Below are 13316 nucleotides of genomic sequence, written 5' to 3'. Positions count from 1 at the left end.
TCAGTGATTCTCAAACTCTGTTGGACTTGGGAAAAGAGTTAACTTCCCCACCCAGTTCATGGCACTGTACCCTCATTGGTCCTCAGAAGGCCCCCCTTGTTTGGTTTGTTGCCTTTTATCCTCATTTCTTACTGTTATCCCCTCCCCTTCTCCCATGGGCTACCGTTATTAATATGTGTTTGATGTATATGCTGTTTGTATGTATTCTTATAAAACAGGAAGGTTTGGAATGTGTGTTTTTTTAATGTACATAGATGGTAGCAGTCTCGATCAGCAGTTGGCAAACTGTAAAGGGCCAGAATAGTAAATATTTTAGACTTTATGGGCCATATGGACTCTTTTGCTACTACTCCACTGTGTCATTGTAGCACAAAAGCAGCCAACGTCATATGCAAATGAGTGAGCATGGCTATGTTCTAATAAAACTTTATTTATGGACACTGAAATTTGAATGTCATATAATTTTTATATGTCACAAAATATTCTTTTGATTTTTTTCCAACTGTTTAAAACCACTTGTAGTTTGTGGACCATACAAAAACACTGTGGCCAGATTTGGCTACTGGGTTGTAATTGTGTGATTCCTCATCTAGCTCCTTGCTGCTCAGTATGTTCTGCGGACCAACAGCACGGGCATCACCAGAAAGCTTGTTGGAAATGCAGACCTTAGGCCTCATCCCAGACCTGCTAGGTCAGCACCTGCATTTTAACAAGACCCCTGGTGATTGTGTACACACTGATGTTTGGGAAGCACTGGGCTACATTTCATTTTTTTTTATTCTTTCTCATTTAGCACTCTTCTAAAGACCGAACCATTTTGCTAGATCTAATCCATTTCTTGTAACTGCAGCACAGTATTAACATATTCACTTTTCCACCAAAAAAAAAAGAAAAGAAAAGGTACAGAGACATTGGAAAGATTACTGGTTGCCAAGGGTTAGAAATGATGCAGGTGAAAGATGAATAGGCAGTGCACGGATGGTTTCAGGTGGTGAAAATACTGTGTGCTGGCTCTGATGATGGATACATGTCATTATACTTTTGTCTAAACCCATAAAATGCCTACTACCATGAGTGAACCCTAATGTAAACTATAGGCTTTGGTCAATAATAATGTGTCATTAATTGGCTTATCAATTATATAAATTATAGGGGAGCTCAGGGAGGAGAGAAGGGGATATGTGGGAACTCTGCATGTTCCAATCAATTTTTCTTTTCCTTTTTTTTTTTCTGTTCTGGAAGCTTTTTATTGTTGCTCCAAGTTTAAGAATTTTCACTGATGGCAGAAAACCAACACTTCTAGACAATCTCCCGCATAGCCCTTCCCAGCTTCTGAATCTTGGTCTTGACAGACATGTCAACATATTTCTCTCCAATGCGCACAATCATTCCACCCAAGACTGACGGATCAGTCTTAGCCTCCAATTTCAATACTTGGCCTTGACTTAGGAAGCTCTTAAGGACAGTTTTTAATTCAGACAGTGTGGCTTCTTCTAAAGGAGATGCAGAGGTCACTGTGCAAGGCACCTCTCCGCAATGGACACTCATCATGGCAGAAAAGGCAGAAATGACTCCTTGGGTATTGCTTAATCGACCATTTTCAGCAAGCAAATTGATCAGGTTGGTGGTAAGGGGAGAGAACCTCTCTTTTGCTGTGATGTCATTTAGGCTTTTCACTTTAATGGAACGCTTCACATAGGGATTCAAAACAGAAGCAGCCACTTTGGGTTCCTTCAGGATTTGTGCTACTCTCAACAACTCCTTTTCTACTTGCTCCAGCTTATTCTGTTTTGATGCAGCAGAATAAAGAGTGGTGGCATAGTGACCTTCAATACCGTATACCTGAACAGGAGGCCTCACAAGCTTGGCAAATGGTCTGACCACAGAGGTACTGAAACATCCACCTGCCAGGAGAGCCCGGACACTGCTGGGGCAGCCATCTTCCCCTGTCTTTTTTTTTTTTCTTCAAGACAGAGTGTCCCTCTGTCACCGAGGCTGGAGTGCAGTGGTGCAATCTCAGCTCACTGCACCCTCCGCCTCCCAGGTTCTAAGCGATTCTCCTGCCTAAGCCTCCGGAGTAGCTGGGATTACAGGCACGTACCACCACGCCCAGCTAACTTTGTATTTTCAGTAGAGATGGGGTTTCACCATCTTGGCCAGGCTGGTCTCAAACTCCTGGCCTCAGGTGATCCACCCGCCTCTGCCTCCCAAAGTGCTGGGATTACAGGCATGAGCCACCACACCTGGCCCAATCAATTTTCTGTAAACCTAAAACTGCTCTAAAAAATAGTCTATTGGCTGAGCGTGGTGGCTCATGCCTGTAATCCAGCACTTTGGGAGGCCCAGGCAGGCAGATCACGAGGTCAGGAGATCAAGACCATCCTGGCTAATATGGTGAAACCCCGTCTCTACTAAAAATGCAAAAAATTAGCTGGGCGTAGTGGTGGGCGCCTGTAGTCCCAGCTACTCTGGAGGCTGAAGCAGGAGAATGGTGTGAACCCAGGAGGCAGAGCTTGCAGTGAGCTGAGATCGCACCACTGCACTCCAGCCTGGGCGACAGAGCAAGACTCCATCTCAAAAAAAAAAGTAAAGGAGCATGTCCCAGAAGCTCCCCAACTTGGCACAATTTGAACTTTTTGAAGCCAACTCGTGTTTTCTCTTAAAAATACATTCAAATTTGTATTTGCCATATTGTTTTGCCTTAACGTGACAATCAATTTTAATTTCTTTCTACTTAAAGTTCACCTCCCCTCCCCCAGTTAAAAAAAATTGTATAAAGTGAAAGCTGCAGGAAGATGTGTTGTTGCTACCCTGTGACATCCCCCGCTCATGCCTGCCCTCCGCTGCCTCAGTTGAAAACTGCAATCCTAGGCCAACTCCTACCTTCCAGAAGGTGAGGCCAAGGGTCTCCTGCACTCTTGCTCCCCTAGCCCCTGGGCCGTCTTGGTGAGGGAGGGAGGAAAGGGAGAAGCTGCTGGCACATTTGGGGGCTGGGTCTCTCAGTGTCTACCTGAGTGCCTCGGTGCCTACTATTGTTCCCTCAGTAATAGCATACCTTTGACATCCTCTGCCCAAGTAGGGAGGCCTGGCCAGGGGCGAGAACTCTGTCCTGCCGGGGATCTTCTGTCAGAGATGGAAGGAAGGACCTGGCTTGGTCTCCAGGGGCACCAGTGGGTCTGCCAAGCTGACACCAGGCTGCGCCCTCCATCCCACTCCTTTCCTGGGAGAGCTGAGAGAGTATGAAGCCTTCCTGTACATGTCATTCTCCCTACCTTGAGCGTATTTGTGCTCATCTCCTGACGGATGGAGACAAAGAAGGACCACTGTGGCATGTTGGAGTCAGACGCACTAGGTGGTGGGTGGTGGAACTCTCTGGTAAGCTATACATCTCTGGTTGGAAGCAGACCGGCTGGCCTGGGGAAAAGGCAGCATGGAAATGTGCGCAGGCAGACTCACCTCCACGGAGGGCTTGACATTCCTAAACTTGTTTTCAGGGGCCAGGTGGTCAACTCCATCTCTGCAGCCATGAGTTTACTGACCTTGGCCATTGGACCCTACTGAGCCTGGTGCAGCTTGCAGCCGTGGGGGCAAAGGCTAATTGGGTAGAACAGATGTGTCGAAGGTCACCTGTTCTCATGTGTTTCCTGGACTGATCATTATGATTTAAGGCCCTCCCAAATTTTCTTCTGTTTGAAAGAAGGTCTGATAACCCAGGAATTTCAGAATTAAGACTGGACATGACAAAGGAATACAGATTCCTAAAGGGCATGTATGTCTGCCAGGGCCCTTTCAGCTTCATAAAAGCAAGGAGACTTGCAGGGCGGGAGATCAGAACTCTCCCTCGAAGATGAAGCGCACAGTCTTACTTCCTGCACTCAGAGGAAGTTAAACATCCAGAGGGCAAGTGGACTGAGGGAATGACAGACTCCAGAAAGCAGCCCTGACCAAGTGGGAGAGGCCCTCCAGGGCAGCATGAGGGCATGGATTCTCACACACGCCAGTGCTGGGGCAAATGCTTGGCATCTTTGGTGGAGGCAAGCATTTCATAATCCTCCTTGTTTGATTTTTATTTCATTTCTTTTGAGATTGACATTAAAGAGTAGCTGCGTGACTTTTGATACATGCACAGCTGTACAACTGCATCTGAACCTTTTGTGTGATGTCCCTCCCTCCTCTCACCTTTCTCCCTAGTGCCTAAAGGTAGAAGGACAGAGGTGGAGCTATCCCAAGTAGAGCCGGTTCTCAGGCTCTGTGCAGTCCCTTCAGGGGACCTGTGATAAAGTGGAGTCGGCACAAATCAAGGCTTATACATGTAAGATTTTATCTTGACCTCAAACTGGGCTGTGGACCTGAGGCAGTGCTGGGAGGCTCTGTAGCAGAAAGGAGTCCTTAGACCTGGCTTTCAGCCAGGGCTCCAGCAGCTTTGCAGAACATGGTTTTGAACATAGCCTTTCACTGCTGTGAGCCTTGGTTTCCCTCTCTAAAATAAAGATAATCATATCTCCATCATACAACTGTTGTGTGGCTAAATGAGATGTGAGCGATGTAACTGGTGATATCCTATACAAATACTGATGGTGCTGGAGGTAAGACGTTTATTGTCATTCAATAAACGTCTCTCTCCCACACAGAAATGGAAGAAGCTGATTTTATAGGGACTCTTGCCTCTTCCTCACTACTCTCTTATCCTCTTTCCTGTAAGCCTTTATCTCAGTTCTGTTCCTTAGGAGATAGCATTCATTTTTTTCTTCTCCTCTTTGCCTTTTATTCCCCCATGCTTCACCAAAACAGAAGGAAATTGTCTGTTTTCTGTTGCTATGATTGAATACCTGAGACTGGGTCATCTATTAAGAAAACCGTTGTTTCTTCCAGTTTTGGAGGCAGAAAGTCCAAGGCCAAGGGGTCACAGCTGGTGAGGGCCTTCTTGCTGGTGGGGACTCTGCAGAGTTTTGAGGCAGTGCAGGGCATCACATTGCAAGGAGGCTCACGAGAGACAGCCAGACTGACTTTTAAAACAGTCTCCCTCTTGTGATAACAAACCTCCTCCCGTGATAACTCATTAATCCATGAATGGATTAATCCATTTGTGAGAGCAGAGCCCTCATGATCCAGTCACCTCCCAAAGATCCCACCTCTCAACACTGCTGCATTTGAGGACCAAGTTTCCAGCACATAAAGTTTGGGGGACGCATTCAAACCACAGCAGAAACCAACATGTGAAATGGAAAAGTGTTTAAAGAAGTAAGTAAATGTGGGAGCCAGGTTAGCATCTGACCACAGACAACACCATCCAGGCCTGCACAGACAGAGGTGGCCCTGGAATATCACCAAATCCAATCCCCTCACTCTAAGAGTCTTTTCACACAGTTTGTTCAGTGTTCTTGAAGACTCTAAGCTGTTTGGCTGGGGCAGGCTGCAACTTTACTTATTGGTGACCCAGGACCATGATCCAAGTGTTTTTCTCTGATTCTGGGGGAAGATTTGTGTTCTTTGTGAGTCCTGAGAAGATCTCGGATTGGGTCATCAGCATCCAGTATTCCTCTTAAATCCCTGGTGTGTGGAGCAGCCCATGAGAAAGAGGGAAGAAAATAGGGCTTCTTAAACTTGAGCTGCTTGGGAAGACACTTTGCTGGGCTCCTTCCCAGAAATGCTGATTCAGCAGGTCTGGGTGTGACCTAAAAGTCTGCATTTCTCACACGCTTCTGGGGGATGCTGATCCTGCTGGCCTGGGACCAGACATCATTGGAGAATCCAAGGCTACAAGGCAGAGGTTGGCAAATTACAGCCCAGCAGCCAAGTCCAGCCAGAACACAGTTGCTCCCATTCATTTACATATTGTCTATGGCTGCTTTCATGCTACAGTGGCAGAACTGAGTAGTTGTGGCAGAGATCATGTGACCCACAAAGCCAAAAATATTTACTATTTGGCCTTTTTTTTTTTTAATTGAGATGGAGTCTCACTCTGTCGCCAGGCTGGAATGCAGTGGTGCAATCTTGGCTCACTGCAATCTCCGCCTCCCAGGTTCAAGCAATTCTCCTGCCTCAGCCTTCTGAGTAGCTGGGACTACAGGCGTGCGCCACCACACCCAGCTAATTTTTGTATTTTTAGCAGAGATGAGGTTTCACCATGTTGGTTGGGATGGTCTCGATCTCTTGACCTTGTGATCTGCCCGCCTCGGCCTCCTAAAGTGCTGGGATTACAGGTGTAAGCCACCGTGCCCGGCCTGGCCTTTTACAGTAAAAGCATGCCAACCTCTGCCCTTGAGGTTCCTCAGCACCCTTAGCCCAGTGGTTCTAATTACAGGCATGGGACACCTCCCACTCCTTTCTTTCACTGACTGAATACCCTAGGGCCACTACTGCTAATAAACCAACTCTGCTAAGCATTAAATCATGTTCTCTGGAAGAAAAAACATGAGACTGATATCACTGCTTTTACCTATATCTTTGCCGATCACAAAACACCTTAAGGCCCTGCAGCAACCTAGGTGGTGCTGTACCCATCTTGTGGAGGTACAAACCAAGGCTCAGGAGAAATAGTTATGTCTGTGGTCACACAGGAAATTAGTGACAAACCCAGGTCTTCCAGGCTTTGCACCTAACACACTACCTATTGTATATAAGGCAAAATTGGATGATACTTGGTATATTGGTCATCTAATTCTGTGTAACAAATTACCCCTAAATGTAATAGCCTAAAGCAGCAGAAGACATTCATTATCACTCACGGTGTCTGTACATATGGAATTCAGGATCAACGTGGCTGAGCAGTTCTGGCTCAGGTGTTTTCCTGAGGCTCCATCAGATGTCTGCCAGAGCTACAGTCATTTAAAGTTTAACTGGGGCTGGAGAATCCACTTCCCAGGATTCAGCTTGCAGAATCAGCTTCACTCACGTGGCTGGCAAGTTGGTGCTGGCTATTGGTGGGAAACTTCATTTCTGTTCCATGTTGACCTCCCTACAAGGCTGCTTGAGTGTCCTCACAACGTGGATGCTATCTCCTTTTTATGAGACAGCCTCCCAAGTCACATAGCATAATTTCTGCCACATTCTGTTCATCAAAAGCAAGTCAGTAAGTCCAGCTTACCTTCAAGAAGAGCATCAAAGAATGTGTGGGCATATCTTAAAGCCAGCCCAGTAAGTCGATTTCCATTCCACTGCCTGCTGGGAAAATCAGGGTCCTGTGGTGTTGTCACAGTGCCAGTCTTTAGTTGATCGAAGAACGTGAGACTAAAGTCCTAAGCAAGAATAAGGTAATTCACAAATTACTAGCAACATCTAGGCCTCAAGTTTTGTTCTGTTCTAGAGTACCCAAAGAAATCCTATACAGTTGGACTTCAGAAAAGGTCAGAGAGGACCAGAAGGAGATGCCCATCTTCATGCTATGTTTGAAAACAGAAAGATGACCACATGGTTTGAAATCCTCCCAGGCAATCCAGACATGCTTCTGCTAAGGGCCAGCTCTCCATTCCCAATTAAAAACTACCTTTCTAGCCCACAGGCCAAGTGCCTTGTTGGAGAAAGCAGCAAGGCCTGAAGCCCTTCGGTTGTGCTGGTTGATGCTCCACACAATTCCCCTATAAAGTATTAAACATACTTCAGTGAGAACTTTGCAGGGGTAGGCCGGGCGTGGTGGCTCACGCCTGTAATCCCAGCACTTTGGGAGGCCAAGGCGGGCGGATCACGAGGTCAGGAGATCAAGACCATCCTGGCTAACACAATGAAACCTCGTCTCTACTAAAAATACAAAAAATTAGCCAGGTGAGGTGGCTGGCGCCTGTAGTCCCAGCTACTTGGGAGGCTGAGGCAGGAGAATGGCGTTAACCCAGGAGGCAGAGCTTGCAGTCAGCCGAGATCGCGCCACTGCACTCCAGCCTGGGCTACAGAGTGAGACTCCATCTCAAAAAAATAAATAAATAAATAAAAAGAACTTTGCAGGGGTAGAAGGAGGAGGCTGTGAATTTGTGGATTAAATTTGCCCTTCCAAGTCTTTGTATTAATTCATCCTATCTCAGCCAGCTGATGCATTTCTTGTCAGATCTGTTTCCAGGCAATGTCTGGTACTAATGGGTGAGAGTCCAGTTTATTCTTCCATGCCCTGCCACCTCTGTGCAAGGCGTTTTAAGTGTAGGAACTCATCCAGATGGTAAACTCTGATCTCTCTCCATTGAACAGGGTCTGGCTGTATCACCTTAGTCTTTCATAAGCAGTGTTTGGATACCCTCTAGTGGATAAGTGAAGATGGTCGCCATGCTTGCTAAACAGAAGGGCTCCGAACCTGGGATGAGAGTGGAGGTGACTGGCTTGAAGAGCCCCTGTGACTCTGGAAAGCAAATGTAGGGAGAGGTCAGTTTGAGGATAATGTAACTCCTTGATGGTCCAGGAAAGAGGTATACTCTTTCGTTGTATAATCTTCTCTGGCTTGATATATTTAATAACCTGATTTGGAAAACAGGTAACAAAACCATAAGTACACATATATGTGCATGTGTGTATATTTCCTAGTGCAGAGAGTGTATGTGGTGGTAAACAGGAATTGGCAAACTTTTTCTATAAAGGGCCAGATAGTAAATATTTCAGGTTATGTAGCCAAGAGGCCACATATTCTGTTGTTGTAGTGTGAAAACAGCCATAGATAATACATTCATGAATAAGCATGGCTGTGTTCGTTGACTATACAAAACAGACAGTGAGCCGCATGTGGCCGTGGGCCAAAGTTTGCCAACCCCTGGTGAAAAAGAAAGAACTGAATTGTGTTTGTCTCTTGCACTAGATGGCAAATTCCTCCTGTGCAGAGACCCAAGCCTCATTCCCCTTTGTACCCTGGGCACTCAGTACTGTGCGTAGCATGCGGCAGGTGCCCATAGCCTGTTTACTGACTCAATATGGCTCCTGTGTCAAACTCTGTAATATATCACCTTTCTTGCAAGATTTCTTGGAATTCATTGAATTAAGAGCAGCATGCTCTCTAACTTAGACGTTTAAGCCATCAGAGCAAATAGGATTAGTTGCCATCCTGTTTTCCATGTACTTGTCCTTAACCAAGATGCCATGTGAAAGACCAGCACTTCAAAAGGCCTTGTCATGATCAGCCCTGTTCAGTCTGAAGATGGCACTCCCTAGTGGCCCAACAGTGGTGGGCAGCTGCCTGGCATCTTGTTTTGCAGATGTGGGAGTGGGTTTGCATAGAGGCTTCTGCTGCCTTTTCTAGAATCTCCATATGCCCAGAATCTTGCACGTGAGAAAGGACTGGCTGGTGGCATTCCAGGTAATGTCCCATCCCTAAGAACACGTCAGGAGCCAGCTTCTCTGTCTCAAACACCAGCCTATTCCTCTAAGGCAGGCTTATGGTCTGCCAAACTGCTCTTTTTTTTAAGGTATTAATCACAATAGCAACTATCCTTTGTAGAGCATATTGTCTTATGTGGATTTTAGAAAATATGTATTATCTCTACTTATTGATGAAGAAACTGAGGCACAGAAAAGTTAAATTACTTGTGGCATGATGTTGATGTGTAGTACAGTTTAAAAACTTGAGGCCGGGCCTGGTGGCTCACACCTGTAATCCCAGCACTTTGGGAGGCCGAGGCAGGTGGATCACCTGAGGTCAGGAGTTGAAGACCAGCCTGGCCAACATGGCGAAACCCCCTCTCTAGTAAAAATTAAAAAATCAGCCAGGTGTGGTGTCATGTGCCTTTGATCCCAGCTACTCTGGAGGCTGAAGCAGAAGAATCACCTGAACCCAGGGATTGGAGGTTGCAGTGAGCCAAGGTTGCCGCTGCACTCTAGCCTGGGCGACAGAGCAAGACTCTGTCTCAAAAAAAATAAATAAACTTGGACTAAGTTTCTTAACTCACTGTGCCTTGGTTTTCCTATCTATAAAATCATCATGATAAAACCTATTTTAAGGCAGGGCATGGTGGCTCACGCCTGTAATCCCAGCACTTTGGGAGGCCAAGGTGGGCGGATCACCTGAGGTCAGGAGTTTGAGACCAGCCTGGCCAACATGGGGAAACCCCGTCTCTACTAAAAACATAAAAATTAGCTGAGCGTGGTGGCATGCGCCTGTAATCCCAGCTACTCGTAAGGCTGAGGCAGGAGAATCACTTGAACCCAGGAGGCGGAGGTTGCAGTGAGCCGAGATCGCACCACTGCAGTCCAACGTAGGCAACAGAATGAGACTCCATCTCAAAAAAACCCAAAAAACAAAAACCTATTTTAGGGGGCTAGCTCTGTGGGTCAAATGAGGTAAGGTACAAGAAGTGCTTCCTTACTGCATAGTAGATATTCTGCTGTTACTGGGGCTTGGGCACAGAGGTCCTCGATAAATATTGGTTGAATAGATGAAAGCTATTTGCCTAGTCACACAGGTGGTAAGAATTCAAAGCCCAGCTCTTCCTACCAGGCCAGATGGCCTTGATTATACCACTTAACCAAACAGGAACAGGGGCATGCTAACTATGGTATTGAGGTGGACCGTGTGGCATTCAGGTGTCCACACAGGGCAGGGAAGACAGAGCTTCAGGGTTATGCATTCACGGTTCACTTAGCCTGACATCGTGTTGGCATTATTACTCATGAGAGAGCTCTCAAGCTCAGTCCATACATCCAGGGAGCTGGAAATAGACTTCTTGGCTCCACACAAGTGTAAAAAGCTTCAGTTACAGAGAAAAGTAGGTTTTTTACCTGAGAAAGAGGAGAGGTGTTCCTCCTAAGAGCCATTGTAAACCCTGGCAATACTATTAGCATAGTGGTAATAATTGACACAGCACCTCGCAAGCACTGTTGTGCATACATTGATTAACTCATTTTGTCTTCCCACACCCTAGGAGGGAAGCCTCTGTATCCCCATTTTACAGTTGAGGAAACTGAAGCTCAGGTTAGTAACTTGCCCGAGGGCTAATGGAATTCAGGTAGACTGACTCCACAGTAAGGATTTTCCCCACTAAGCAAACTCTGCCTCTCAGTCTGCTATTACCATGTGCTGTAGTGTCACCTCAGCCAGAGAGGAAAGAGACGGAAGGAACAGGGAATCAAACAATGAAGACTATGGGATAAATAAAAGTAGCACCAGATTGGAAGATGCCGCTGAACGCTAGTTCTGCTTTGACCCCTGACTGGCTCCATGACCCTAGGCTGGTTGCTTCTGAATGTGTCCTGGACCTCTCTTCATTTGTAAGCGTCTCTTCATCTGTGAAATGAGTTAATCAATCCAACACTAACATTCTCTGGCCTTCAAACCACTATGGGATAAGTCTTGGCTTTAAGAAAAGGTGCCATCCTTGGAGACTGCTGTCTGATGCCAGGCCTCCTTTGCAAGTGGATTTCCACCTGCAAAGTCTTCATGTGTCAAGTCAAGACCTGCAAAGAGCCATGTCACCAGCTGGGGTGTCTGTCTCAGAGATTTGGCATTCCTCCCACCACCCAAATTTTGCCTGGCTAACTCTCATTCACCTATTTGTCTCTGACTTCCTCTGACCTTCCAGACTTGGTTGGGTCCTTGTGCTTCACATTCTTGTATCACCATAGTTTCTTTTCATAGGATTTATTACAGCTTGTAATTAAGTATCAATTGGGGGCAAAGACCATGTCTTTTTTTCCCCATCGTTGCACTGCCATTGAGACCTCAGGTGGTTTGTTTTTGTTTTTGTTTTTGAGATGGAATCTCACTCTTGTCACCCAGGCTGGAGTGCAATGGCATGATCTCAAGTCACTGCAACCTCTGCCTCCCAGGTTCAAGTGATTCTCCTGCCTCAGCCTCTCAGGAAGCTGGGATTACAAGCATGTGCCACCACGCCCAGCTAATTTTTTGTATTTTTAGTAGAGACGGGGTTTCACCACATTGGCCAGGCTGGTCTTAAACTCCTGACCTCAAGTGATCTGCCCGTCGCAGCCTCCCAGAGTGCTGGGATTACAGGCGTGAGCCACCACGCCCGGCCAAGACCTCAGGTTTTTGAATGAATGAATGTTGCCACATATGTGCCATATTAAATGTACACCAGAAGTAGAACAGCAAGGTATGGTAATATTGGTTGGTTCTCTTCTGGCAGGCCACATAATAGCAAATCTGTAATCACTATTTCCAATGCCGCTTCATTGCAAGGAATTAGTATGATAAATGATTTAAAATCTAATGAGGTGTATTTCAGAGGTATGCTGAGATCTCACCAGAACAATGCAGATCCCCTGAGCTAAGCCAGGTGGGAACAGCTGGTGCATTGCTTCTAGGTTAGCCTAGTTAATTGTCAAAAGTTACCTGTTTTCAAGGCTAGAGTACATTTTCAATAATGGTGCTCCTGCCAGACAAGGCTAAAGTCAAAAATAAATCAGCCAACTTATGTCCTATAGCAATGTAGCATTTCCTGCCCCACCAACAGTGCCTAGAAAACCTGTGTCACAATAATACTCAGTAGGTATTTGAATAAATGAGACTCTTTAACACTGCCATCAGATAATTCCTCTAAGGAGCAGAACTGCTGTCACAAAGCTCATAGACACCACAGGGAGTCCTCAGGGACAAACTTATTGTCTTTCTGGATGATTTTAAAAATTGTGCCAGAATCAGTGGCTCATACCGGTAATCCCAGCACTTTGGAAAGCTGAGGCAGTAGGATCACTTGAGTCTAGGAGTTTGAAGTCAGCCCGGGCAACATAGTGAGACTCCGGCTCTACAAAAAATTTAAAACCTATCTGGGCATGGTGGCACGCACCTGTAGTTCCAGCTACTTTGGAGGCTGAGGTGGGGGAATCGCTTGAGCCCAGGAGATCGAGGCTGCAGTGAGCTGTGATTGCACTTCTGCACTCCAGCCTGAGTGACAGAGCAAGACCCTGTCTCAAAAACAAAAAACCTGACATTTGTTTTCTTAGTCCATAGTATACTCGAATAAAGATGATTTGGAGGTAGGAGGGTACACACAAAGGACAGAGGAGGGCAGTTGAAATCAGCTCACTGAGAGCTGCAAGAGGTGAGTTGATTTTCAATTTAAAAAATTTCTTTAGGCTGGGCATGGTGGCTCACGCCTGTAATCCTATAATAGGATTTGGGAGGCCGAGGTGGGCAGATCACTTGAGCCTAAGAGTTCAAGACCAGCCTGGGCAACATGGCAAGACCTCGTTTCTACAAATTAAAAAATTACCTGAGTGTGGTGGTGTAGTCTCACCTACTTACACTTGTAGTCCCAGCCACTCAGAAGGCTAAGGTAGGAGGATCACCTGAGCCCAGGGAGGTTGAGGCTGCAGTGAGCAGTGATCACGCCACTGCACTCCAGCCTGGATGACAAAATGAGACCAGTCTCAAAAGACAACAATTTTTTTTT

The 13316-nt window shown here is 46.2% G+C and overlaps 1 protein-coding gene and 1 pseudogene across 2 annotated transcripts in view; one reads left to right on the top strand and one right to left on the bottom strand.

The window, feature by feature from the left end:
* The window catches only part of CMTM8 (CKLF like MARVEL transmembrane domain containing 8), a 131380-nt gene that overhangs the window by 92987 nt on the left and 25077 nt on the right, over positions 1-13316 (top strand). The gene's annotated exons all lie outside the window — the stretch shown is intronic.
* LOC100450446 (ATP synthase subunit O, mitochondrial-like) lies at positions 793-1940 on the bottom strand (annotated as a pseudogene).

Source organism: Pongo abelii, chromosome 2 (genome assembly GCF_028885655.2).
Source record: "Pongo abelii isolate AG06213 chromosome 2, NHGRI_mPonAbe1-v2.0_pri, whole genome shotgun sequence".
Lineage (NCBI taxonomy): Eukaryota > Metazoa > Chordata > Mammalia > Primates > Hominidae > Pongo > Pongo abelii.
Note: the sequence above shows the minus strand (reverse complement) of the source record. Positions and strands in the feature narration are given on the sequence as shown.